Source organism: Varroa jacobsoni, unplaced genomic scaffold (assembly GCF_002532875.2).
Source record: "Varroa jacobsoni isolate VJ856 unplaced genomic scaffold, vjacob_1.0 scaffold_805, whole genome shotgun sequence".
In the NCBI taxonomy this organism is placed as follows: Eukaryota; Metazoa; Arthropoda; class Arachnida; order Mesostigmata; family Varroidae; genus Varroa; species Varroa jacobsoni.
The window spans coordinates 27,625-54,235 of NW_019213707.1; the positions used below are offsets into that span (position 1 = coordinate 27,625).

The 26,611-nt window shown below is 39.3% G+C and overlaps 1 long non-coding RNA gene across 5 annotated transcripts in view; it reads right to left on the bottom strand.

The window, feature by feature from the left end:
* Positions 1-26,611, bottom strand: part of LOC111263966 (uncharacterized) — a 42,790-nt gene that overhangs the window by 6,825 nt on the left and 9,354 nt on the right. The window contains exon 5 of one of the 5 annotated variants that reach the window (XR_002682551.2): positions 4,994-5,982. The exons of 2 other annotated variants lie outside the window; for them this stretch is intronic. This is a non-coding gene — a long non-coding RNA (uncharacterized LOC111263966). Of the gene's footprint in view, positions 1-4,993; positions 5,983-22,885; positions 25,388-26,611 lie in introns of those variants that run through there. 2 more of the 5 variants (XR_002682552.2, XR_002682550.2) reach the window with 2 other exon arrangements.

The following is a 26,611-nucleotide window of genomic DNA, read 5'->3' on the forward strand; positions in this document are numbered from 1 at the left end:
TCCCTTTCGCTATAAAAAAAAAAATGAACATCGTATATCGATACGCATGGGAAGTTGTGAATTAGCATGAAAACGTTCTATAATGGATTAAAAGAACCATTTATGTGCCAAGGCTTTGTTATTAGTACTTGTTATCGTGTTAAAAAGCCATCACATTGAAATCGACTTTAACTAGGGAAAGACTGTAACCGAAGTACTAGTGGCTGCGGGCCTGTTAAGATCTCTATTTCGTTTAAATCAGATTTAATAGAAAAAACTTTTTAATATCGTGGAAGCATTTAACTTGACTTGACAAATGTTTATTTTTAAAGTATCTATATATTTGCATTATAATTGTAATATTTGCTGAGCTAAAGTTGCGAAATTTCACGCTGTTCGGTAGAAGTTGCAGGGAACTCTGCTCAGAGTGGCATGAAGGCTGGTTCTTCCGTGACCCAGTAATGCCAGGCCACACACCAGTCACCTCTTTTCAGGGAGGCAAGAAAAAAAGTGTGGGATAGAGCACGCGGACTTCAAATGCAATTCATATTCGATCACTAGCTATTGTGACTTGTTTTGGTTTTATTTATGTTTTAACAACCGCAAAAGGCAAAACTTCGACACAGAATACAAGTACCCATTTGTATCCATGATGTGTCACAGAAAAAGTGCAGTCTTCAGAAGATTGCCCACCGTCAATGTTTATTGGAGCGCGAGTACTACAGCACTTGAATAATCATTTTTTTTGAGAGATTAGTGGCTGTATACAAACCTTGAAGTGTGAATAGTGAAATAACATAGCTCGTTTTTAACATAACTTATTTTTGAAACCATAAAACATGACGAGTCTATGTGAAAAGTATCTTTATGTATCCGAAATCGCCGAGGACCAGCATCAAACCACTCGTTCCCAGCGCGAAACGAATTCCATCTGCCTGTCTATGTCCAGACTCTAAGTTAAACCACAACGTGTTCCTATTATCATCTAGCAGATGCGTTACCCACTAGGCTATCACGACGCCGACGGTAAGGAACCGACAGAAACGACGACAAACATGGCGGCTTGGGGGTGGGGGGTAGTAGGGTAGTAATAGCGTATTGCTTCTTCATTTATGCGCTTTTAAAGGATTTCGTCAGGTCAGCTTCTTTTCGAATCGTCTTCATTCAGAATCTAATGAGAAACTGGGAACACAATTCCGGCTGAGGTGGCAGCTAAATCTAGAGCAATCTGGAAAGCGTTTTTCCTTGTTGTTTATTCTATCTTTTTTTTGACTCGCTCTGTTTGCGGACCTTCCAATAGTGGACTGCCATTTTGTCACGCTTCGCAGTCACATTTTTCTTCGTCACGTCAACATCTCCGTCAGCTGACCCGTGTCTCCGATTCTTCGTGGCCGAAAGTAGTAACCCCTGGCTTTATCAACAGCGGATGCAGCCGATGTAGAACGTTTGCTTTTGCTTCCAACTGGTGAGGAGTAGCTCGACATGTTTAGTTAAGAAAGTTTTGCATTCTCTAGAACAAACGTAGTGATTTAAATTGACTTTATGCAAAGTACGTTACAAGTTAAAAGTTTTCTACACGATGGATAATCATTGTAGGGTGCAAAAGACTTACCTTGCGTAGAATTACTATTCCATAAGTTCAGCCTGTTGTTTGCGATAGGAAATGTTTGGTTAAATTTTGCGATCGATTGGGAAGGCTGACGCGTCAGCTCATGTATGGCGTCTTGAAACTCGGGATATTCTGTCTGGCTCATAACTACACGTTTATCATATGTTGCCGTATAAGTGGATACAACATTAGTGCGCGTACCGCTCTGCTTATCAAGTTGGTATAATGCAGCCAGCATGACCTCTATCGCAGTTCTTGCTGTGCATCTTTGTGGTATTATTTTCGAGTCGGTCGACTTTTGCAAACATTGTTCATTTGTGGTAATATGGCGTGGAAGCATGGCAGGGGAGAACGAGGAACTATGCCTTGATCAATATGCAAGTGTCCGTGACACTTGCCGCAATCCTACCAGTAATTAAAGCGGCCCAGTTGGCCGCGGATCTTTTTGGCTGAACAACCAAAAGATCGACTTTTTGGTCTGTGACTAATTGTGAATATGGCCACAGAGGGCTATGGAGTCTGGTCATAGCAACGCCAATGTCTCACTGGTGCTATCAAATACATATTTTACTTACATGTGGACTTGGCACCGTCGCTCTTTTCGGAACGATCATCAGCTGCGCAAATTCGACGGAGACGCCATAAATTTTAACAAAACAAGTTATCGGTAACTTAAGCACATTGTATGCCTAGAATCATCATTAAATGCAATCAATCCGGTTTTATGGAGACAGATTTTTTCCGACAACGGTCTGCCGAAAAGATCGGAGCGTCTAGATCAATTTGCTACCACACTTATATCCTAATAACGAGAAATGATATTTGACAAACATATGGAAAAGAGCGTTTAGTTGCCACTTAACCTGATTCGATGCGCTTGTGTAACTAGCAGCGGTTGGGGCATTTTTCATGAGTAACTTAATAAGTTTCGCGCTCGTACTTAAAATAACGCCTATTCTTTCTCGTCCATTTATCAGTTTCTCATTCAGGCCAATGATGTAAGTCGGCAAAGAGGACAAAACGCTAATCTTCTTATCATTTTCCTACCATAATATTTAGGTTTAAGTACGTTTACAAAAAAGATTGCTAGCTGACAGACGATATGTTACATGCAGTTACACTGAAAAGGTAGCTGATACTGTTGTATAGGCTAAGCAGTATTTAGATCTATGCTCTTAAAGGAAAACGTGCTACGTCGAAACTGACCCCAACTTCACTTGAAGGCAGATGAGCTGAAAGAAGTTTATTGCGCGATACCGAATACGACTGATGTGTACTCTGGACAATTAATTCCTATAATATCTATATTTTATGTATGTCCGTGAATAATTTTAAATTTGAATTGGCCTATTGTTTAGCACTGACAAACAAGCGAGGTAAACACATGTTACCATGATATGGCCAGAAATATGACATGCACTACCAGATACAAACAGACCTTTTATGTATTCGAGAAAAAGCTGACGAGTCGCTAACACCATTGGACGTAACTTTTGACCCTTTTCCGTTGTGGGTCACTATCGCGTTAACCCTTAGTAGAAGATTTAAGGACAAACAAAGCATAGTTTGCATCTTTTTTTTTTCGGAGCTTTATTTACGTATGGCTATTCCCTGATTTTTTTTCTATGAAACCGCTTTATATGGCAGTAAAAACACTGCAAGGCATATATGTTCATCTCTTTTTCGTTGAGGCTAAACCTTTAAATATAAAGGTTCTGCAGCGTAATAGGATTTTATGTGTCACACAACGAACTTGTCCGTGGTGCCTCTTGGATATGTTTTTGGTTTTGCTTGGTTACGTATAAATCAAGAGGATATACGGATCTAGGGACGAAATAGGGTTGCGTTAGAGTAGAGATGAGCAAATTGTTTGATATCAACGTTCGTCACACCGCGCCGTTACAGATAGAGGGTAGAGCGAGTATAGTCCGCTAAGTTGACAGATCGACGATACTATGTGCGACTAACGACTGAGCGTCACGAGCTGATGGAAGGTATGCTAGCGATTGAACAAGACAACGGCCTTTTACTGAAGGATACCAGGGAACAGAGTTAACTAGTCAATAAGTCATTCAAGTGTATAGTAAACATATGTAAATCCAAGGCAGTGTGTTAAACAGCGCGAACGAGCCCTGTCTACGCGCACTGTAATATGCTGGTAAACATACGTCTGTTAACTATGTGAATATATACCATTACGATATTATAAGTAGGCTTATGTCGTAGGACCCAATAAGAGGAACAGGGTCCTATACATGTTAATATTTATTATCTCGCCATGGAGCTTCGTTTAGGTCACTATAAACGCTAATACCCTGCCCTGTTCTCTTTGCCTGCAAATAATTAGAAACCTTTTAATAAACAGAAACCTTTTACGAGTTTAGAAGGACCCTCATCTGCGTAATTCGTAAACGTCTCGTTGTAAATGTCCATGTCAAAACAGGGATTTTAAGCTTTGGATGTTCACACGCACACATTACAGCTTAAGCTCGTGCTTCCTTCAGAGGTTATGCACGACTTCTTCCACCCTTATACGACTCTAAAATACTTAGCCCGCACATCGGCTTTTCAGTGCTCGTTCCTCGGTCTCGAATTAATCTCCGCTGGTTCATTCAGTTTTTTTGGTTGTTTTTTAGACTTTCTTTGTGCCGCTGTGTTTGTATACATAGGGATGGCAGTGTATTGACGTCATACGTTGCGGTTCCTCACTCCGTACCTGAACAATATGTCCGAATAAGAACGTCAAGAGTTTTTTGCTGAGTCACTTTATAGATGGTCGACTCATCTTTTTTGCGCACACCCCCCATACACGAAGCAGTACAATGCGGTCCCCCAGAGATTTATCCTGCGAAGTTCTCTTCCTTATGACTCGTACTGGCGTACTCGTTCTGCCAATGTTGGCCGTTGAATGACACACGTGAAACTATGCGACCTTATCGGGTCAGCTCATCACCTTATGCTTGATTAGTCGTAAATTATTGGTACGTTTGGAGCTAGAGTGATCGATTCGTGGTACCAGCGAAGGTGGCGTGCACGTCGCTCGGCTTTTGAGGGCAAAACGCACAACGAGTTCTTTTGCTTTCGTTGGTGAATAAATTTAGCGGAGCCGCTAGCTGGCGTCTCGATATACGTAATCAACGATATACGTAGTGACCCAATTATAAGCTGGATCATTACGCATGTAGAGCTCGATACCCACAGCCGGGATTGCTGTCTTTTTTCTGATAAAAGAACTCAGCTTCGTGTCGAGAACGCTACAGGTGCGCTAGGCAACCATGAAAAAAGTATTTCTTACACTAGGGTCATTATTTATGATTTTCCCTTCAGCCAGGATCATTGCTCATGTGATGCATATATAGTTCACCTAACCAAGCATGCCCAGGTCGCCTGAACCGCTTTGAAACGAGAATGCCTGCTTAGGACAATTTAGAAATTCTGTATAATTTCATAGAGATTCATTGTTTGATTATACGTACGAACTAAACAGATACTTCTGTTGGTACTGACAATATTATCTTCTCCTGTCTTCGTAGACTTATAGCCTGCCTAGTAAATGTAAATATACAAATCACTGTTAATAATAAAACATTAGGATTGCCAAATAACATTGTTTTATATATTCTACTTTTAAGCAGACCTTTACGCCTGAACCTATTTATTATCTCTCCTCCGCAGAGGAAACATTTGTTCTACGTATGAAGGACAGTGAATATTGTATTTTGATAACTCAGTGTTGTTTTACTCTTTCTGTCGTAAGGGCTGTTGCTGAAGTTCTATGCACGAGTGCCGTTTCGGAGAGTACTCCTTCTTTTCGAAGCTTGTAGAGATTTTCATACATGTAAATCCGTGATATTTTCCTTAACAAAAACTTTTACGAGTTTTGATCAATTTCCGCATGGTCCGCTATCTTCGATCATGACATGGATATATACGGATTTTTGGGGTATACATTAATGTTTTCGAATATGTAGTCAGTAAAGATTCGGTTTCTGCGCTCATGAGTAGTCATCGGTGCCAACACTTATCGCTTGAATGGGAAGTTACGATCTCCTCGTCATTTTCGAACAAATCGTTTAATATATACAGAATGTGCCTGTTGCAGCTGCGGACTTTTTTCTATGTTGGTACAATTCAGTCTTCATAATTTCTATATTGACACGACTATGACAGCGTGTCTGTCTAAAAGCTATCAATTGTTTTTCTCGGATGGAATACAAACGGGAAACTCAATTGAAAAATTGCTATCTATCAGACAGCAAGGGCAAGATGGATTTGTTTCGAAATCGCTATATCTGATTTTCTAATAGTTCATGATAAGGCGAAACGTTTTGTGAGGTTTGTTCCGCAGACCGCTACCTCTGTACATCAGCTATGACAGGTAGGTAATGAGATAACTGAAAAGGATAACAAAAATGAACTTAATAGTAAAATTTCAAATTAAAGTAATATAAATGTTAATCATAAATACTCTTGGCACGCTATTTCAAAATGGGCGCATTCTGGTTTCGTGTTGCTCATAGTCACAGTGCCTTCAGCAGTACTATCGTTAGCGCGAAGCAAGCTAGCCGATCGGTAATGAAAAGGCTTGAAGGAAAATGAAGCTGTAATAAAAGGCGCACATAGTCGCAGTCGCAAATCTGTCCTAATGAATCGATATCTCGCTCGGATCTCATTTATATGTATCTCTAATTTTCATATCTATATTGCGTGAAAACTACAATGGCTGTCAATGATTAAATTATATAGAAATGTCGCCAACTCTGCTCCGTTGTCTCACAACGTATAACGAAAATAGCGATAAACAAATTACAGGTACTCAACAGGATTCGATACGTTGATATGTTATAATATGACAGACACTCTGAGTAGCTCCTATAAATGGGGTACTCTATCGGCTTCTGGGTGCTCGCACTCGGAGATTTGTCGATTTTTTCATTTCCTCTCTTTCAGTTTTTGCGTTCTTAAAATTTACGAATTCCTTCGTCTATATTTTATTTGTAATTACGCGCCCTTGTCTCATTATAGGGTGTTGACTACAAGGTACTGATGATCGTTTTTTATTGAATTATCGGAAATGTACTGACCGCTTTTTTTAGCTGAATTACTTTAAAGGCACATACCTCGGACGATACAGGTCATACTGGCACTATTGTCATTTTAAAGCTGAGATCTGGCAGTATAGATATGCTAAAAGCGTCAGAATGCCTTTACTCAGACTCGAAAGAGAAAACCTGTAATTCTAACTAGACCCGTACCAAAAAAAACTGTGCCGTTCATATTGCCGATATGCGCTAACGAAGGAAACAATTAAAAAATGGCTTTGTCTTGTTCGTTCTCAAAACGTCGACGTGGAAGATGGTCTTCGTAGAGGTCGACCCATTACGAAAACAAAAACTGATGGAAACATCGCAACGATCAGTCACGAGATACGACATCGCCAATAAACCAGACCTGAAGAAGCTGGCTGGCTGCAAACAAACGCTATTTGAAATACACGCGAAAGAACTTACTCGATCGTATTTCCATCTAGGAAATTCTACATGTAGAGATATAATGAAATCACGCCATTGCTTAATGATGGATTGTGAATAATATGGCACATGCAACAATAATATGTAAATAAAAAAAAATCCATAATTTGCTGTAGAACCTAGTCTAGTGCCACTGCAACAACGGTGACGCCGCGTGTCTGATGGAATTCGAAAGGATCTCTGCATTATGACTTGATCGTGTCTAGCAAAACGATTGGGTCAGACCTCGATTGTCAACAACTAACATGATTACAACAAGCCATTAGGAGACCAAAATTAGTCAAGAAAAATCGTTGTCTTCCATGCCAATGCCAGATACTTCACATAAGCCTTTACCTACCCGGAGAAGACTTCAACGGGAGATTTTAATGTATCCGCCGTGTAGCGCTCTGCATTATCTCTCTCGATGGTTTTATGTTGGCTTCAGCACAAATCACTTGTTACAGTTTGTCGCTCAGAAATTGCAGAAGTTGTTATCAAGAAAATGGCAGAGGGTCACTGACCAAAATGGCACCTCTTTAGTTTTCTTTAGATATTTACTTTATATAGTTTCAAAAATATAGAAAATACTAGTTCTAGTTTTTTTTAAAAGGTGTCAATACTTCTTTGCCACCTCAATATTAGCTAATATTGCGTGACTTCGAAACTTTTTTGGAATTATTGGAAGTGGAGATTATCATACATCTGTCCATTGGAATAGTGGAAATATATTAAAAATACGGTATAAATTTATTATCTACGGCTATAACAATCTGAAGAACGGAACTGAATTATGTCGCAACACTTCTAATAGAAAACCTTATAAAAGGATCGCGTCCTAATCATTGTGCTATATAATATAGTACTAAGGTGTTGTTCACAGGTCATACCTACTGTTGGTAAATCAACTTATCAGGTAAGTTACACACTGATAAATGAATGTGCCTGTCGTTGGCCTTAAAACAGAAGTGCCTGCATTTTGCGTTCGTGCAAGTGTTCGTTGCACTCTTTCTAAACGCTGAGAACGTTTCAATTTAATTAAAGGGTATTCTTCATTCGATTAAAAAAGAAAGGTTATTATTTCCAGAAATAGGACAGTAATATGAGCTGTCCTTGGACTCACAGCAGTTTCTTTGTAAAAACACAGCCCTGGCCCTAATGCCAAGAAAGAGACAGCCGAAGTCTGTGGGTGGCAAAGATGTTTCATTTTTCAAGAGCCACAAGCAAATGGAATGCCGCCGATATGCAAATCAGAGATTCGTATTCATAGGATTTATATAGCGCGAAGTTCAGGGGCAATCCTTTATGAAAGAACCTTTTTTCAAACTTCGAAACGCTCCATCAAAACCTTAGGAGTGACGATGCAGAATTCGTTTGTTCGTTAATAAGATCATGTTGCGATTTTTCGATAGATACGACATGTCATAAAATATGATTTATTATACATTAATATAAAAAAATCATAAAAAATACAGATCAGTTAGTAAAAAGGTAAGGTTTATACTCGTAGAAGCCGATACGTTCGAGATTAACTTCTCACAAAATATAAACGGATATATATTTGAATTTTAGTCAGAGCTTCTCTGTAATGGTAGCTTTTACAGCTCTTCACAAACACTGTCTTCTAGATAATAAAGATACTTGTGAAGAACCTTTTAGTCTAATGTGGTCTCAACATACATTTGAAATGAAATCATGTATAAAAGGAAGCGGGCTCTTTTAACGCAATATTTTTTTAGGAACGTATCGTATGCTTTTTGCTTTTACTTTTTTTCTCTATGCCATTTTGAAAAAAAACTACGAGTGACCTAGTCGCAGTTCAGATATACGTAAGCATTTGCGTTTCGTATCACAGTCTAACAAATGTCTCGATATCCAGTTAAGGTTCCTATATACAATGTTTTAATAAGTTATAGTATCTTATAGTTTAGATCAATGGAGGTGTACACCATTAACAACGGACACATTTTGCTTATCAAGCTATTTCGGTTGACAGACAAATCAGGTTAAAACATCCAAACGTACATATCGTTCTCGCAGGTTGTTGTAGCCTCGAGAATAGTATAGCATTGCCTTAGTCGAGCTTCGCTGCTGTTTAACAGTTGCATAAACCCTTTTTTGCCGAACGATTTCCACTGGCTAGGTGCGCGATAGATGGCAGTGAAGAATAGACGTCAGGTCGAACGTTCGAAAAAGGAGGCCATTTTTGAGATTAGCGTCTTCTTGCTTCAGGGGACTCTAGTGGGATTTCCGTTTCCGGCCAGTCACTACGTCGACTTCCTGTGCAGCTACAGAGGCGCCTAAACGACTACAGTGGACCAACGAATATGCTATGCTAAGTCCATCGGTTCCGGTCTCATTCCGCAGCCGTCTTAATGCATCGATGAATCGTCACGACGTAAAACTATCATGTCCGATTTAATGGGTATTGCCCAATGCTCCCGTATGATTTTTTCGAGGAATATCTATAGTAAGTATAGACGTTAAGTATAGCAAGAATGCCATAGGTCCATCTCTGTGAGATGCGTGCGGTACGTGCACATACGCATACACCGTTATATCTCTCATGTATACATCAAGATAGTAGCGGAAATATTGTTTAGATCATGCTTGCGATGTTACACGTTTAGATAGACTCATTTCAAAATTACTGCGTATTTATCAGTGTCTAAAAGGGAATATAAAATGATTTGTGTATTGATGAAGCACAATCACTCGTTCAATACATGACCTACAAAAGAACTTCAAAGATATGCGTTTTACAGTGTGCTTTAGAACTACTAAAATGTAGTAATAGCGGGCCCTTGCTCACATGACATAGTCGACACACAGTATGGCTTCCTAGAAAATTTTATCAATGGAAACCAGGTATCCCTTAGAATCCGTTTCGTTCAATTCGATATATGCGAAAGAAGCCCAAATGTAAACTACCTGCTTAGTGGGGTAATTTCCGCATTTTAGGAAAGGCATCATTATTGTCGAAATACTTATTGCTCATGTGCGCGTTGCTATAGCGGTGTTATACGTGTTGGCCTTTCTTATGATAGACAGTGTGTTTGTCGCGTATCGCCAAATCCCCTAGATACACATGTAATTTTTACATCTTTTATAACCCTATCGGCTCCTATTGAAAGCTTTGAATCCAAGAACTAGCATAATTCGAATTATACCACATCTCAGTGTCAGGATTGTTTTGGATGCAGCCATCGCCGTCTCACATATATTTAATTTACCGATTCTCCATCAGTTCGTAGAAATCTTATTAGCGCTACAAGTAACAAATGCACCTGCAGTCTGCTTAGAAATCACATCGGAAAATACCTAAATGAATCTTTCGAGTCTTTACGTCCGGAACTGTCGCTAAGTTTTTGTTTCCGACGATTGGCCCTCTACACGAAAGAGGTACGGGAGAATCGTGTATAGGGTCAGTTCCGAATCTGAGATCACCACGACCACGGCTTTTTTTCTTGTACCTGCCAGCTATTGTAAAGATTAGGGTAGGTTATAAAAACTTTATTCTCTACTTAATTATCCCGACCATCTACACTAGTTCTACCAATCTAATTTGAATAATATGCAACTAGTAAATATTTCGTTAAACAAATTTGTCGGTTCTTGCACCGCAGTGGCAACTAAAAAGAAGCTAGGCAGGCGAATCTCAGCGAAAAGTTCACAAAGTAGCTGCAGTTACACAAGCCTATGCGGTCATTTATGTTGGATGGTGGTCGGGCGGAACAACTGTTGTTAGTTGGGGATAAAACATTGGGACTCGTAACATATAGTGGGGGTTAGACGAAGCGACGTGCCTGACACACCGCCAGGAGGCAAAGAACAACAACGGCAGCCAAAAAAGACACAATAGGACGTGACCTCGTCTCGAAGAACCCCAAGCAACTGGAGGTAAGGCAGAGAAAGGCCCATCCTAGCGAGCACCTGGCCTTCCGGCCATTCTCAACAATAATGTAGCCTTCGTGGTGGTGCAGTTGGCCCTTAAAAAGAAAAAATTCCGGAGTTCTTGTTTGTTACAGCGAGTCTAAGCGAGTTATAGTAAGTTTTCTTATATAGATACGGAAGAGATATTGCATGTGATTATACGTAGATCACATACGATGATAAATGAGAATGAGTTTATGTTATAGCATTTTCAAATTTCATGACTTAATGTGTTTTGTTTAGTTTGAAGGTAATTCGTTTATATTAGTATACCTACACATACTTAAAACGTAGATATTTATACGACCTTTGTATTTTGTTAAGAGGCATATTTTTATCAGACCTTTTCGGCCCAAAGAAAATTATGCAAATTATTATTATTATTATTATATTATAAAAATCTATTTATGAAAAATCTAACGCAAAATTTGCTTTCACTCTTTCTCACACTATTTACACGTCTGCACCGTATGTAAACCACTGAAATTTCTTTATCCTTTCTACTGATATTACAACTTGCTAGGGCTTGTTACACGTTTAAATTAATCACATTTAAAATAATCATCATTTAACGGGAACACTTCATAACGTTATTCCTGTACTAAGTCACGATAAATCGAAAGCTTATTCGTTGACTAGAGTTTATCTCTGCGTATTGAAAGCACTCCATCTACCGCGTACCTAGTTACATTACCTAGTCATAATTTATAGGTCCGACCCTGATACGAGTAGGTAGATAGAGGTTAAAGTACTTGTTATTCCAACCAGACTAGTCAAATTGTTACAGAATGACATAATAGTTGTCTCTTTCGTAAACAGCTGTTTACCTCTGCTCTGTAGTGACCTTGAAACAGGGACTAATGAATCGAGCGCCCTCTACCACGAAACCTAGCTAGACTAACTTGTACATTATAAAATAACCATGTCCATGATTGTGAAGGACGTTGTATATTTGAAAAAGATATAGGTCAAGAATATTTTTTACTCTATCGCCAGGGGGTGTGAGGACGAATTCGGTGTAGTGCCGGGCAAACGTCTATGGGCGATACGAATAATAACTTCGCCCAAGCCGCCCATCAACACTGATAAACAGTTTGCCCGAGTAAGGCAAATATTTAACCTAAGACGCATTGGAACAGTATATCAGTCACAAATCAAACCCGTAATCATTATAGATTAGATGATTCTGGTAGCCTATCCACCACAATGAGCTATGCACGGGCGCTAACAAAGAAATTTCGGCTAAGTATTTGTGTCGATTTGGTGTTGCGGGTCTGGGCTTGAGCTTCTCTATGTGTCTATATTTAGTTGTTGGCCTTATTATGCCCTTGTATAGCTTCTACGCTTAACGTTGATTACTTATTGGAAGTTTATATATGTTTCGTGATTGATCTTCTCAGGATTGCTTGTTTAATCTATTCACACCATTTCAGTCCTTAAATTATTCGGGCATCATATTTTTTTACTTTAGTTTATATTTATAATTCCCTTGTGATTGACCCAATTTCTACATTATGCTCGTTATGGTTGGTATGATTCTCTGTCACTTTAATATGATTTCAACAAACCATATCATACCGCAACGATATGGTGCGCATTTAAGGGAGCTTGTTTTCGTTCTTTTTCGATTTTTGCCCCAGTCTTATTTTACATCGACCCGATCATCGCCATCCAACGGGCCAGTTTCATTCTCTTGTTTGAGTCAGAGAATTCTTATGGATTGGCTCACTTATATAGCAAACTTTAAAAATGCCGACTTTCTAACAGTTGCACAGATACATACATGTACACCCGTACAGGATTCTGGACGGAAATTTATGAATATGCGTAGAGCCAACGCAGGGTACAGCTATAGAGTCCTGCATCTTTCTGAATATTGCAACTCCTTTAGCAACTATTCACGCAGTAGATTGATGGGCTGTGGAAAAAATTCTCAAAACAACAAAATGAAAGGACACAACGATGAACACTGACATTTAAACATGGCAGCTTGGCATACCATAAAACAGACGAATTGGATGTGCAATGAAAATAACGATGCTGATGGTACAAAGGGGCAGGTGTCGACCGCCACCACGCAGACACCGGGCCAGGGTGGGGGTATGCGGGTTAGGGACAGTTGCTCAAAGGAAATAGGTTCCTAAGCCTACAGCAGACAACAGTATTGTCAGTGCTCAAGATGGAACAATTCAAATCTCAAATAAAAAAAAACCATGGAACAGGTGGAAAATGATCGTCTCTGCCCACAAATGGATTTTTTTAAAGCATTTTTATTATGACTACTTAAAAAGTATTAAATGAAATAAATAGGTAGTATATGGCGCAAATATTATCATTTATATCAATATCTATGATGACGTTTGCAGGTACACATGTATATGTCATGGGTGAAGGGAGGATATGGTTCGTCGAACTATGGAAAACAGCTATATACGACTTTATCGTTCCCACACGTATTTTTGCAATACCATTTAGATATTTAAGATATGGTCGATAATTCTTGGCTTGAAAGTTGATATTTTTGTCACAAAGTGAACCGAAAGGGTAAAGGAATTATCGGGACACAGAATGTTTGATGACGCTGATGAAAAATAAATTCATAGAATACTCTATCGATCACTTAATAGGTATTAATGTTCTGAACAGGACCTCGGACTGGATGTGTGTGTCGGATCGCCCATAGTTACATGCGCAATACCTCCTACACCATTAATCACCCCATGAACACTTAGAAACAAGTACATTACTATTAGTTAATTAATATAATTAATTTGTGTAATAATTTTATTATTGACCTTATAAGCTTACCGGCTTCATTACGCTGGTAATATTATAGTTGCATTTTTTCAAACGGAGGCTCTTTCAGCATTGCAACCATCTTTAACTCTTAATTTAACTAAATATTTTTTTGTTACGTAAGCGCTCATTTTGTAGTGTGCATGCTAGCCGTACAAGTTCTATACAAATCGACTGAAATAATACTTTAGTTAATAAAATGCGTTCCAGACATATTATCTTCCAACTAGAAAATAGTAAAAAAATCATAGTGTCTGAATAAAACATCACATCTTGGGACGTGAAACAAATTTTGGCTACGAAAATTCGTTTTTCCTCTTTCCACTTTTTACTACTCTAAAATCTATTTCGCGAACATTAATTTTAGATTTGTTAGAAAGTCATAAGGTAGACTGTTAAAAAAAGAAACAAGAATTGCTAGAGCGTGGTCATGGAGGTCTCTAGATTAGATCTCTTAGAATCAATCTGTTCCTTTTAGAACACTTGTTCCTAAAAGTACAGACCCAGCAATCCAACCCACCTCGTGAGGTGTTCAACCCGGCCATTTTCGGTAGACGTAAAGCGTTGAGTGCATACTGATTAAACAACGTAATATTTTTATCCTTTACAAAAAAAGAATCGAGCTTTACTTAGCTGTCAACACTGGCCTGATTCGTCCCTAAATCAACACCTATATTGCGGACACACATACAGTGCTTGTAGATGTAGTAACGTGCTCATACGTGAGGAAGAACGATAGATTACATTGAAATGACATTATGCCTGTCATTTACAATATTACTCAATAGAGTTTGGCGAGCTTCCGGTGTCAGAAAGGAACAGGCATCATCTGCTTAAAACGATATGCCACAATTATGAGGCCTAACAAAATGGCCGCTACAGTGCATAATAGCGGCGGCGGATTTTGAGACAAAATACGGACTTAGGCTTCCCAGATATTTTAAACGTCGTAATTCAATTGGGTGCTAACGAAACGTGAGGAAATCTGAAATCAGTGCGGGATAGCGAGGCGAAGCTGGATCAAAGTGTCGAAGACAGTGGGAGGGCAAAAAGTGCTATTAAACGGGCTTTAGCGCTCTGCTGATATTGGGCTCTATCCCACTAAACGGTTTGGTACCGTGAGTCGCGTAGATTCCTTAGATAAAGGATTTTTCGCCTATAGCGTCAACATAGTCAGATCTTGATGAGGTTTCCAGAGGAAAATATTGATGGATATTTCACAAGAAAAACTCCAATATCACTCACAGCTTTTTAGACCCACAGCCCCTGGGAGGTTTAGCATGTTCTTGAGAATGAGATAGAAAATCGTTTAGACACTGTAGGCTTATGGTATCTGCACAGCCTTGCGTCGATTCACTCAGAGAAAGACATTATGTTAAAATCAATCTAGATGCGTAACACTGCCTAATTCACCAATATCAGTTATAATTTAGGTTTCGGATGTATGTGCTTCAAAACAGTGGTCAAAAGAGTAAAAAAAAATATGACTAATATATTATTACAGATTGAAGTTTACATTAAATAATTGTCAAAAACAACACTGTTAAGTGTTCTGTTTGCTCAGTAAATGATTTGATACGGCACTCTAATTGCTGTTATGCTATGTTTTTGAATGCGTCTCTAGGCTTCGTTCATTGAAGTAAGTACATGCTATAAAAAAAAATAAGCGTTTTATTGCTGAATTCTCGTGTGCCACTTTCTTTCCTGAAAATGAAAAAATTAATACTGTTTTAGAGGAAACAGGATATGAATATCTGTTATAGTAGACAAACAATTTCACGGTACTGGGAACGTCAGTGAGAATCAAGCGATCATTCGCCTCTGGATGATTATGCACATGATAGAACATAATGTTCTCAAGAGGCACACAATACTAATGCCAATTAGTTGTGCATCGAGCACTTACCATAAGCTGTTGGATATCTATAAACATGGCATAACTCATTGCTCAGTAATAAGCTCTATCACATCCCATCCCATTTGGTCAGCTGGGTCCAATATTCTCATTGCACTACCAGTGCCAATAGCATAAGCAAGCATTTAGTGCTGGGTTGGACCCGCAAAATCGGTTTTTGCACCCACTTCTATGTGAGTGGCACAAGACAGGTAAAAAACGCGCCTGGGGACCTAACAATCTTTATTACTACTAGGACTATCAAGACAAACATCTGCAGTAACGTAGTTTTTCGAAACGGCGTACGAACTGCGAGACGTCGACAACGCCAGTCGCAGCGTGCAGGCTCTCTCCGCAGTCTTTACGTATCTTCCGGTATTCTCTTTCCTAGTCTGTCATTTTGTATCTTTACAGTGTTCACTTATGAGATTTTCTAAGCAGAATGGAATACTCGCTTCTGCTCTGCATGCAACGACCATCATCATGTAGTATTTATCCTTCTTTAGCATTGCTTCGCCTGTACGACGATGCCTTCTATTGGATTGCTCTCCGGGAGCACAGTTAATTGGATGCTAGGAGAAACGGACTGGAGAAGGGCTCTTTCTAGTGTAGCTCGCCTTTTTGCTGGGTCCATCGTTGGTCAAAAGCTAGTTAGACATCCGGGGTAGTGATAGCTTTCAGCACGACGTAATATTCTACGCTTCCAGGCTCTGCTAGAAAGAGGTATCAGCTATCTGGCGGGTTGTTGATGTGAAAAGCAAATTACAAATAATATCCATCGTACCCACCGAATTACGTTTCCGCTTGATACTCGACCAAGGTAAAATGACAGTTACTGAAGGGTCAATTCTACCTCTAACCCACCTCTACTTCAATTTGAAACCCTCGCGTTTTTGTCCAAACATTCAATTGTGAGCCTATACGTATCGAGTCAATACATCGCTTACGACAAGCTTGGGTAGTAAAAGGGGCCATATTGAATTGATGCAAAGTAGTTTATCATCATCATACTGCTACACTAAAAGCGAATATAATTCGGCTAGACTAAAGCTGGGCCTGGAACCAGACGCATTTATGCGATACAAATCCGTGAGTTAAAGCGGTATATTTAGGGGCATGCGTGTGCTTAAGCTATAGTAAAAAGTTGTGTAGTAAAAAAAAAAAATGTTTTATAGTAAAAACTTTTAGAATGACGGCTATAAGGAAGCATCTTGTGTATGAGCTTATTGTTGGGATAATAATGTCGCTTCGATTACTTCGCTTTCACACGCCTCTATAGACAGAAGGAAGTATAATATAAAATTGTCTAGTCTTCGTTTTTATTCACTGCCGGAAGCTTCCGTTTGGCTGACGACAAGATGTTTACATGACGCTTCAATCAAAATGTGAACACAAGGAAAATATATGAAATCGCAAAGGTCAATAATGCCAACTGCAATCTGGTGTATGGTAGGCCCTCGGAAGTCCAAAGCTTTAGCCGTGAAGGCGGTTTACTTACATACATAGGATAACTTCCCAATATCGCGCATGAATTGAACACACCACTTCTAGAAAACAATAAGTATAACTTAAATCTGTTTATCTAGTATTTTATTAAACCTGTTTATTTAGTAATGTATTGAGCATTAGAAAATGTCTGTAAACAGCAGGTATATTTTTCAGCCATGATTCTCTAATGTTTGTTCGAATAGTGTTCACACAGCTGAGCGGTATTAAAAAAAAAAAAAGGCCAGTTTTTGCTGAATTCGTTAGATCAATTATTTTATCATTGTGTAGAAGGACGTTGCTGCAATGGTAGATATATCGTAGTGAAGCGAATATAATAAATACTAGGGGTTATATGAGTACAAAACATTCGCTGTTGCCAGCCAAGGATACAACTAAATTGTTCCGCTATACTTTAGTACCGTTGTGGTGGAATATAACTGGCGATGTGAATGCCATAACGATCCTACTAGTAACTAGGTCATCTAAGCAACTGGAGGACGTTGCCACAATGGCGTTTGACAAGGCCCGGCCAAAGAGGTGGGCCAAAGAATTCGCGAGTAGTTGGTCGATCAACTGACGCCTCGAGAGCAAGAGTATCCGTGAGGGACGTCCTGTGCTTTACGGAGGAACTGCACAGACGTCTCTTTTTAGAGGAAGCCTGAGTTGTTCTTCTGGCGCTACGGGAAAATGCCCAAGGATTTACGTGACAAACAAACCTTGCTAAGTTAGCTGAAGGTCAAGTTCGAATTCAGTGCTTTTTTGGCTTCTCCTCTTCAGAAAAACCGAAAAATCTAAATTCGTCAACTTTGCCACAGTACCAGGAGGCAAATGCCATTTGTATTGGCACTGTAAAGGCCCGAAGCCGATACTGGGGGACCGCCAGTTCATTTGGCAGCCATTAAAAAGTGTTATCTGTAGTGTGTCGATCATGGCACATCAGCGATCCTGTCCACAGTGGACGGCGCTAATAAACATATTATAGCAAAAGTAGGAGATCAAAGGGTTCACTTTAGACAAAGGTTCCATATATTGAATTGGTTCAAATGAACCAGGACCGGTCTTGCCAAAATTAGCCAAGGTCTTGGAATTCCTAACCTATCATCAAAGGGTATAGATAAAACCTTACGTAAAACTGACATGGGCTAAACCACGTGAATCGGAATGCGGTTTGCAACTTGTGCATGTTTATTGGAGAAAGCCACGAAAGCCTGTTTGTTTTTATTCCTTTAATAAGGGATTTTCGAATCCGGTGGGAGAAGATAAGCATCGATAATGCCGTGCAAAGCAGACGATCGTAATTACCACGTATACTACAACTACAACAAGATATACTTCAGATCGATAGGAAGTCTAGTTATGTAGGTCCGTTGCCGCGGGCTTGTGTAAGACGTCGGAAGCCTGAAGTACTGTCACCCTCTGGTCAATTTTAGAAACATCAGAATTTCGCTGTATAAGCCCCTGAGCAGGTCATGCAAAAGTCTAGACAAAGTTAAACTTACTTAGCCAGTAAGCCAGAGAATCCTGCGGCTTAATTGTAGCAAGGTAAATAAAATAATATTATTAAGTATGTAAGCACAGCACAAGAGGCTGTGGGCGGCCCTAAGACTCAACCAGCCTGGTTTTATATATGTACATATAGAAGGTGCTGAAGATATACATACGGTCATGGTGTGCATTAAAGCCAGACATTACCGTCTACAGAGCTATTAATCACTACAACATTTGATGTCGGCCAGGTTTGCCAACCAGGCTGTTTAGTTACGTGTTGGGGGGGTATGTAGAAAGCCCTTCCTTAACACACCTTTATACTAATTTCGTAATTTCTCTCTCTCTCTCTCTCTCTCTCTCTCTTCTTGACTGTCGCACTAATGAAGTTTCTTCTACGAGACGCTGTTCCTCGGAATATTAATATAGCTGCCCATTCATTGGAGCATTTGCCTCTTATATCCGTCATGAACCCTTATCATTGTTCTAATCTGCTTCAAATCTCAGAGCTTCGTACCGCGATAAACAGTTCTGCAGCCCCTCGGGCTTCAATGGGCCAGCTCTTCTCGTTCTAGAGCTTTTCTCTTCAGCCTTGTATGCACGCCTTTTGCTAATAACCGAAAGCTCACCCCACCTCACAGTACTGGCTTCAAGTGAAGCCATCGTCCGTTATCTGCCACCATACAAGTCATTATCATAAACCTGAGGAGAGGAAAAATTTATGTTCATCTCTTCTTCTCTCCTCGCACTCCTGTGGCTCTCAGTGTTTATGACTCAATAATACTATAGTACAACGCACCATAGCAAAGGCGAACGGATTTCTCAAAGCATCGTAGTCGACCAGTACGGGATATCAATCGTGTCGTAGCTCTGATTTGAACTGTAGTAAAATCTTAAGTGTAGCAAACCTCCGTACAAATTGTGTGGTTAGTAATTAGCAAAGCTAAAGAACGAAGGCTAAAGCTAAAGTTAAACAAGCTAAATTAGACTATGAGACACGACTGCGACGCTATCCGACCGACCTTCGTCCTGATCAGAGAAGTCAGTATTCATATTTTTCAAAACTTAGAACGGTATCTACCTAGCTTGCTAATTTTCTATGTAGGTGGTTAAAGACACAAGCCGCCGAATTGATAACGAACACTCTTTTAATACCTGTCCGTATCACCATGCATGCAAGGCAGATTCGTTTGAATGCCCTTTACCTACATCTCGCATGTAGTCGAGAGCGCAATTGATGCATATCCTTCGTGCAGAATAACCTTCGTCCGAAGGACTTACCCCTTTCCTTGAAACCTTCCAGAAACCAAACGGCACGTTTTAATCTGAATTAGATTCACATCCCTTATCTGTGTTAAGCTCGGCTCTGCTATTCCTGCGACAATGGATCTTGTGGACAAGACACTTCCTATGCATTTGTGTATGACACATATAATTCAAATTTGCGTATTTTAATTTTCAGTTATTCTACTATCTTCCGCAACCTTCGACGAACTTTTTTTTTTGATGTTGAAAGGTGCCAACTACACTTAAGGGCTATCTCATGATCCACTAGTGATGGACGCAGTTTCGTTTCCGTTAGATTGCCAACAGAAACTATCGGCAACGTTTGCAAATACTTCGTCGCGTGTAGCAGCGACGAGCGTACTCGCTGCTCGTGTTGTATAATGCATTCCCTTGGATAGATGTTAATACTAAAAGACATTCGTAGTCTAAAAGAAAACCTACGATGACTGCAACACAGAAACTGACAGTTGTTTCAATGCACGACACACATCTCTGCCTTCAAGTAGAGCAGAAAGGCCTCCGGAACATTACTGTTAACACTTCGCTCCGTCTCAGTGCTCTGAAGACTGAGTAGGAACAGCCGAATATCTTTTTATGTTCACGCTTATGGTACATAGATCTCGATTTACGTTGCTGCTTCGAATAGCTAGCTTCCACGACGAAAACCTTCTATTTGAACTTCTTCTTCTTTACGAAACAATAGGAAAGACCCCTAAGTCTTCCGGGTTAAATATGCCTGAATATATGCTTGCAACTTGTAAAAAGATGATAGGTTTAATTGTGTAGGCTAAATTTCAGTTTCTATTCGACAGAAATTTCCCGTTTAGACGGTTCATTTTAGCACGTTGACTCTAAAGGGTAGCGGATCTTATTGAAAGAGGTTCAACATTACGTCATATGTTGGTTTTCTACGTTACTTCAGACAGCTGGCTCTTAACAGAAAAGTGTTCAGTCTATGTTCGTACTCGAAGACCGTTACGTGCCCTCACGTTCGGTCTAGTCAACACTTGTCTTTATTATTGGTCATAATTCAACAATAGAACACTTCCTGACAGAGATGTATCTTTTTAGGTTCACGAGAATCTAAATAGCATTGATATTTCTATCCTACTTTCCGTGTGCTCGTACTTCTGCGCTGAGCTTATCAATGGGCTGTACATGTGGCCCAAGATTTATCCTTTTTTCTCTGACGAAAACGCGGTAGAGTGTATTGGGTATTATTCGCAGCAATTCAATGTAGTCGTCAACGGCTGCCTCTTTGCTTGTCGTCGTCTCTCACGACGTCTCTCTAGTTGGCGGTTATATGCCAGTTTGGACGGCGACGACCAGCGATATCAGCCCTCTACGTTGGACAGAGTCGGACTTCTGCTCGGACGGCGATCCATAAACGTTAAATAGCCACTCAGAGAGTTGCCCCAGGCAGGATTTGCTGGTGGCCAATGAAGATCTAAGTGATCCAGAAAGCAGCGAGGGTCAACGGCCACCACACCCAAGATATGAGATAACCAAAGCGGCGACGCCTGACAAAAGCACACGGCGAAAGGTAAAGACATGGCTGCGACTCAGATACCATCAACTGAGTCTGTGTAGTCCATGGCTCCGCTATGCGTTCACTGTCTATACACAAGTCCACTAGACGCCGCTGACGATCATGGCTTTGAGGTCGCAATTCGGCAAGCAAGTTGGTCAATCTGTCAGGACTCCCTAGGATAGGCATGAATGCGGTGCTGTCACAACGAACCCAAGCGTACGACTAAAATTGACCTTTTAACTAAAAAATGAATTCAGACGTGAAGCGACCAGCCTCCAAACATAATATGACTGCAAATTTTCGAGGGGGATGATTGTACGTGGTATTTGGAATGTAGGTCAATCATTTGCATTTGCTGCTTTCGACCTGAATAAATGGGTTGATTATTAAATATATGTATATAAACACGGAGCCATTATTACTTCGAGGAGTGTGTGACGTTATTATAGGGTATTGGGAAAGGTATCAAAGTAAAGTATAAAGGAGATGCTGGTTCGCGAAAGCACAATTTCAACTAACAGAATTAATAAACTAGATTTATTAAACAATAACAGCATTTTAATAACTTAGAAAGTAAACAATGTACGTTTAACGTGCCGCTAAACTGATCGACGAAATGAAACAATTGTCGAATTGTAGAATGATATCGCATTAAATGTAGATAGAGCCGTGGCTCTAGTATTGTCATTTAGATAGAGGTGTTTAAATTATTCTTTGTAATTAATGATTGTTCTCATCTTTTATAACTTGGCCCTCTCTTTTTGCTGTATAATGATGCCGGGAACCTTATTGTTGAATTCGAGCGAGTCCTAACTTGTAATCTAACGTTGTGTCCATACTTCGAATACCAGCAACCTCTTTTCAAGTTGTAGACGAGGGAAAGTTGGGGGTTATCTACGGAGAATCGAGACATCTTATGCCCTTTATCCACCTTAATAGAAGGCTGAGTTACATAATAGAAAGGTAAATCATTATCTCTAACTTATGATAATACCCTATCAGTATCATGGTGGACTCGAATAGGGTGGAAGAAAAACACAGTGAAACTTAGACAGTACTATTCCCTTCCAGTATCACGAGTACTCCTATTCCCTCCAAGTCAAGTCGTGAGACCATGATTTCTAATCGCATCTTAGGATTCTTTCATACTTAAAGTTTAGTTTTTCGTCAACTTTGATTCGGCGGCAGAAGAATCTTCTATGCATATTTAATATATATATATATACTATATTATATATATTATATATATATATATATATATATAATACAACAAAAAGTACCAAGGTAGTATCTTGGTGTTTTTTGTTGTACTCTTCTAAAAATTTTTTGTTTCGCGTTCAAGAAGAAAATTCAATAAAAAATAGGGCATTACATTAAAGTGTAGCGTTTTTTATTCAGTGATATTACTGCATTATTCTGACGCTGTACTTTTTCATCTCGATTAACGATGAACTCCCACGGAACCTATGCGCGCATTGTCTCATATAGCAGAATGGATGATTTTCTAATATTACCAAATCTTATAAAAATTGAGTGTTTTTTTTTTGTCAGGACATAGTGAAAGTTTAGTCAGCCTTAATACGTGTTGTTTTAAATAGCATTCACGTAGTAACACGTATAAATCGCGAGGAAGCGCGTGTCACGATAGAACTGATTCAGTTGTTGGGACCATAAAATGCAGATAAGGAGACCGTGCGGTATGTTTACACACTCCTGGAACATAGAATGCTGCCTTGCTTTCATAGCACTTAACACGGCCTCAATATATATCTGCGGACACAAACACAGAGGTGGCAAAGAACTAATAGTATCGACCACCGAAGAAGAGAGACGTGTAATCTTATGCTCGACAATGCTTTTTCCGCCGGCAAAAAACACGTTAGCAGTTGAGTGAAATGAGATATTTTAATTACAAAATGCAAATCGAAACAGTCTTGTAGGAAATTAATTAACTTCTCTCGTCTTTCCCAGTCGCTTTTGCAGACAAGTTACGAGTTAGTTCAATGCAATCTCTTTGCGCATCCGTATGGTGAGCGCCCGCATACGCCGAAGAACTTGACACTCTATCGTTCTCAACCTCAATGCACGCTCGGAGTATCTGTGGTCTTATGCGGAAATTTGCTCTCTACTGCACCACTTTCATCGTACAACAACAACAAAACGCTATCGAGTAAAGTTGAAAGTAGTTTAAATATTATTAACTTCTAAACACGTTAGCGTAATATTTTTTGTACATACGCCAGCAATGACGTCTATTCATCTATACGCGTATTGTTCCTGATTGCAAATGCCAGTCGAAGTCCGTGTTCAAATCTTTGGGGCTGAAATATTACGTTAAGTTTTTATATTTGTCCTTTACATTCATAATTAAGGATAAGAAATTATTATCTCTATCGATTCAAACATGACTTATAATCTTCGAGTACGTATATGTATGATTTAGTAAAGGCAGCATTAAAATGAGGACAACACGCTTATCTCTGAAAACGCATACTAGAACAAATAATGTCACGCCATGCTTTTTGTGTCCACAGGTCAACCGTCTCGTGGCCTATTTTTGCCAACACCGTTAGAATTAGCTTGTGTGGAAATAAAATAGCAAAAGTACACCAACCTAAGGTGTATTTCACTGGTGGGCAAACGTTGTACGCATCGCGTCTGACACAGAACAAAATGGCTATACGAAACGACTGAATCATTGTTCTTGTAGCAGCGAATTTCGCTTTCAACATTGCTGTTCACGTTATAGTTATTACCATTATTAGGAAAAACAGAAAACGGGACGTCTAACGAATAGCACATATTTATACAGCTAGAAATATATGTGAAGGACTGATTCCGTTCTTTTAGAACCCCTTAAAGAAAAGCTCCGAATTCATCATCAAATGCACGGTTACTACACTAACGATCTACACCTGGAGATAGATTAAGAAAAAAAAAACCCGAAGTCGGTTTACAAAAGCAGTCGCAATTACCTTCCGAATTACGGGAAATCGGGCTCGTCGTCTCTCAACACGAGCCAGAGAGAAGCGCATTTTTTTTTTATATTCTTTTAAATCCTTGAAAAACGGACTCTATCATATAATGCTTCGGGCCTGTACGTTGATAGCTAAAGCTTCGACCTTGAATTTACTACAGTGAAATATATTATATCTGTTCTGTGAGTCTCTCTATGGTATAGATACGAATTTTACTGAGTGAATATGTTACCGTTTACGTGTTCTGGGTTACAGGAAATAAGGTTCAATATTGGTTAAATAAATAGGTGCGGAATTTCGTTGTCCATAAAGTAGATGCAGCAGCGACCAAAACAGTGAATGTGAAACTAGATATTAAGTGAGACCCAACATCTCGTCCATTGTCCACCACTTTTAGAAAAAAGAAAAAACCCTATCAAAATAATAATAGTAATAAGAAGAAGAAGACAAAATAGTCTTCAGTGTTCCTAAATTGTTTCTAAATTCTGTCAGCTTCAGAACAATATTTTCAGTTAGTCTTACTTTGCACAGTCCTGGCCATAGCATAGGATTTCGTTCAGCGTAGATAACTCGCTTTCGATAGTGTAGTTCTAACCGTATTAAAAAAACGTAACTTTTTTTCGGAGTAAAAGCCAACACTAAACGCTTGGTTAGAGAGCTCTATCGATGGATTTTATTTTCGGCTGTATATAATTTGCAGCTTAGGCTGAGTCGTATGTAAAGCCGGTCCACTTATTTATAATTTATTATTTTTTTAGAAATTGACCAACGTACTTTCCGCAAGTAGCAATAGTTGGGTTGAGACATCGAGGCTCGGAGAGTTGGGTGTTTGCCTTGAGGTACAGATGGACCCGCTTAGTTCTCTCTATTTAAGAAAAACGTATTTCATCACAACAGCTGTAAGAGGAATTAGCGGCACTTTAAAGAGAGCTGATGCATGATTATATCACTTATCCCTAAAAGATCTGTCCGAAGTATACATTATTCCCTTGAAGTATTTTCATACAGTTCAATTTGATATGGTTATGATTCACGGACCTTATACCTAGGTACATTTTGTTCATAGACTTATCGCAACTCTCTTGCCTGCAGCTTAAATTTTAAAATTTACAAAAGAGAGGAACCTAAAGCAAACTTGGTTGTTTGAATAATTGATTTTTTACAATTGATCGCCTTTTCGCAGATATCAGCGATTACCATCTAAAACTTCCCGACATCTGGAAAAATTGAGCTCAATTGGACAAACTCTACGCCGCACATATAAGGCCAGCTAAAGATATCTACTTCTCCTAAATTTCTTTTTTGCTGCGTCTGTCCCATAAAATCATATGGTTTTTTTTTTCTGTTTTACGTTTCGTACTCGTCATAACATGACAAAGATCAGATGGTCCTCAAATTGTATGTTTTTAGCTATCTCGTAGTAATACCATTCTCATAGTTGTTATCGGTAACATTTACTGTATTTAGCTCTAGATTAAGAAAGTAAATACGGGACTAAAAGCAGCAAAGAACCACCTAGCACGAGTGAAAAAAATTGTATAGAAACGTCACAGTCGTCGTAACTGTTTCCTAGTGCCGCTACCACTGGTCTGTCAGCAGTTTTTTTTTTGCAACGAAGCGTGCGCACTGGATACGCGACTGGTACATTTGCCAATCAAAACCTCCTGTCAGCGATTGGGGCGTTGTCTGAGGCCAAATCAACGAAAGCGAAATTGAGGGGAAGTTGTATAGCAAAGGGCTGCAGAGGAGGACTTAAAGACCGCTTACGATATTATAGACAATGAAGACTGTAGAGAAAACGTCGAGGTAAGTTCCCCTTTTCGTAGAACTTATGCGGCGAATACTTTTGATGGTTTGACCAAAAATACTTGTCGGGTGTATTTCGAAAAGCACACTGAGCTAAAACAAGGAATAAATTTCGAGTAGTAGCAAAAAGTTTAGAAGCAAGAAGTTCAACCAAAAGAAATAAAGGATAAAAGAATTTTACAGAGTTTTTAGTTTACTTTTGCAATTTCGCCGGGTAGTTTTCAGGGCACAAGCTTGAAAAATACTCAAGCTTTTCCTTTTTTAATTAATTTAATCCTTCTTTTAATTTTCGGCAATTATTTCGAGCTTTAAACC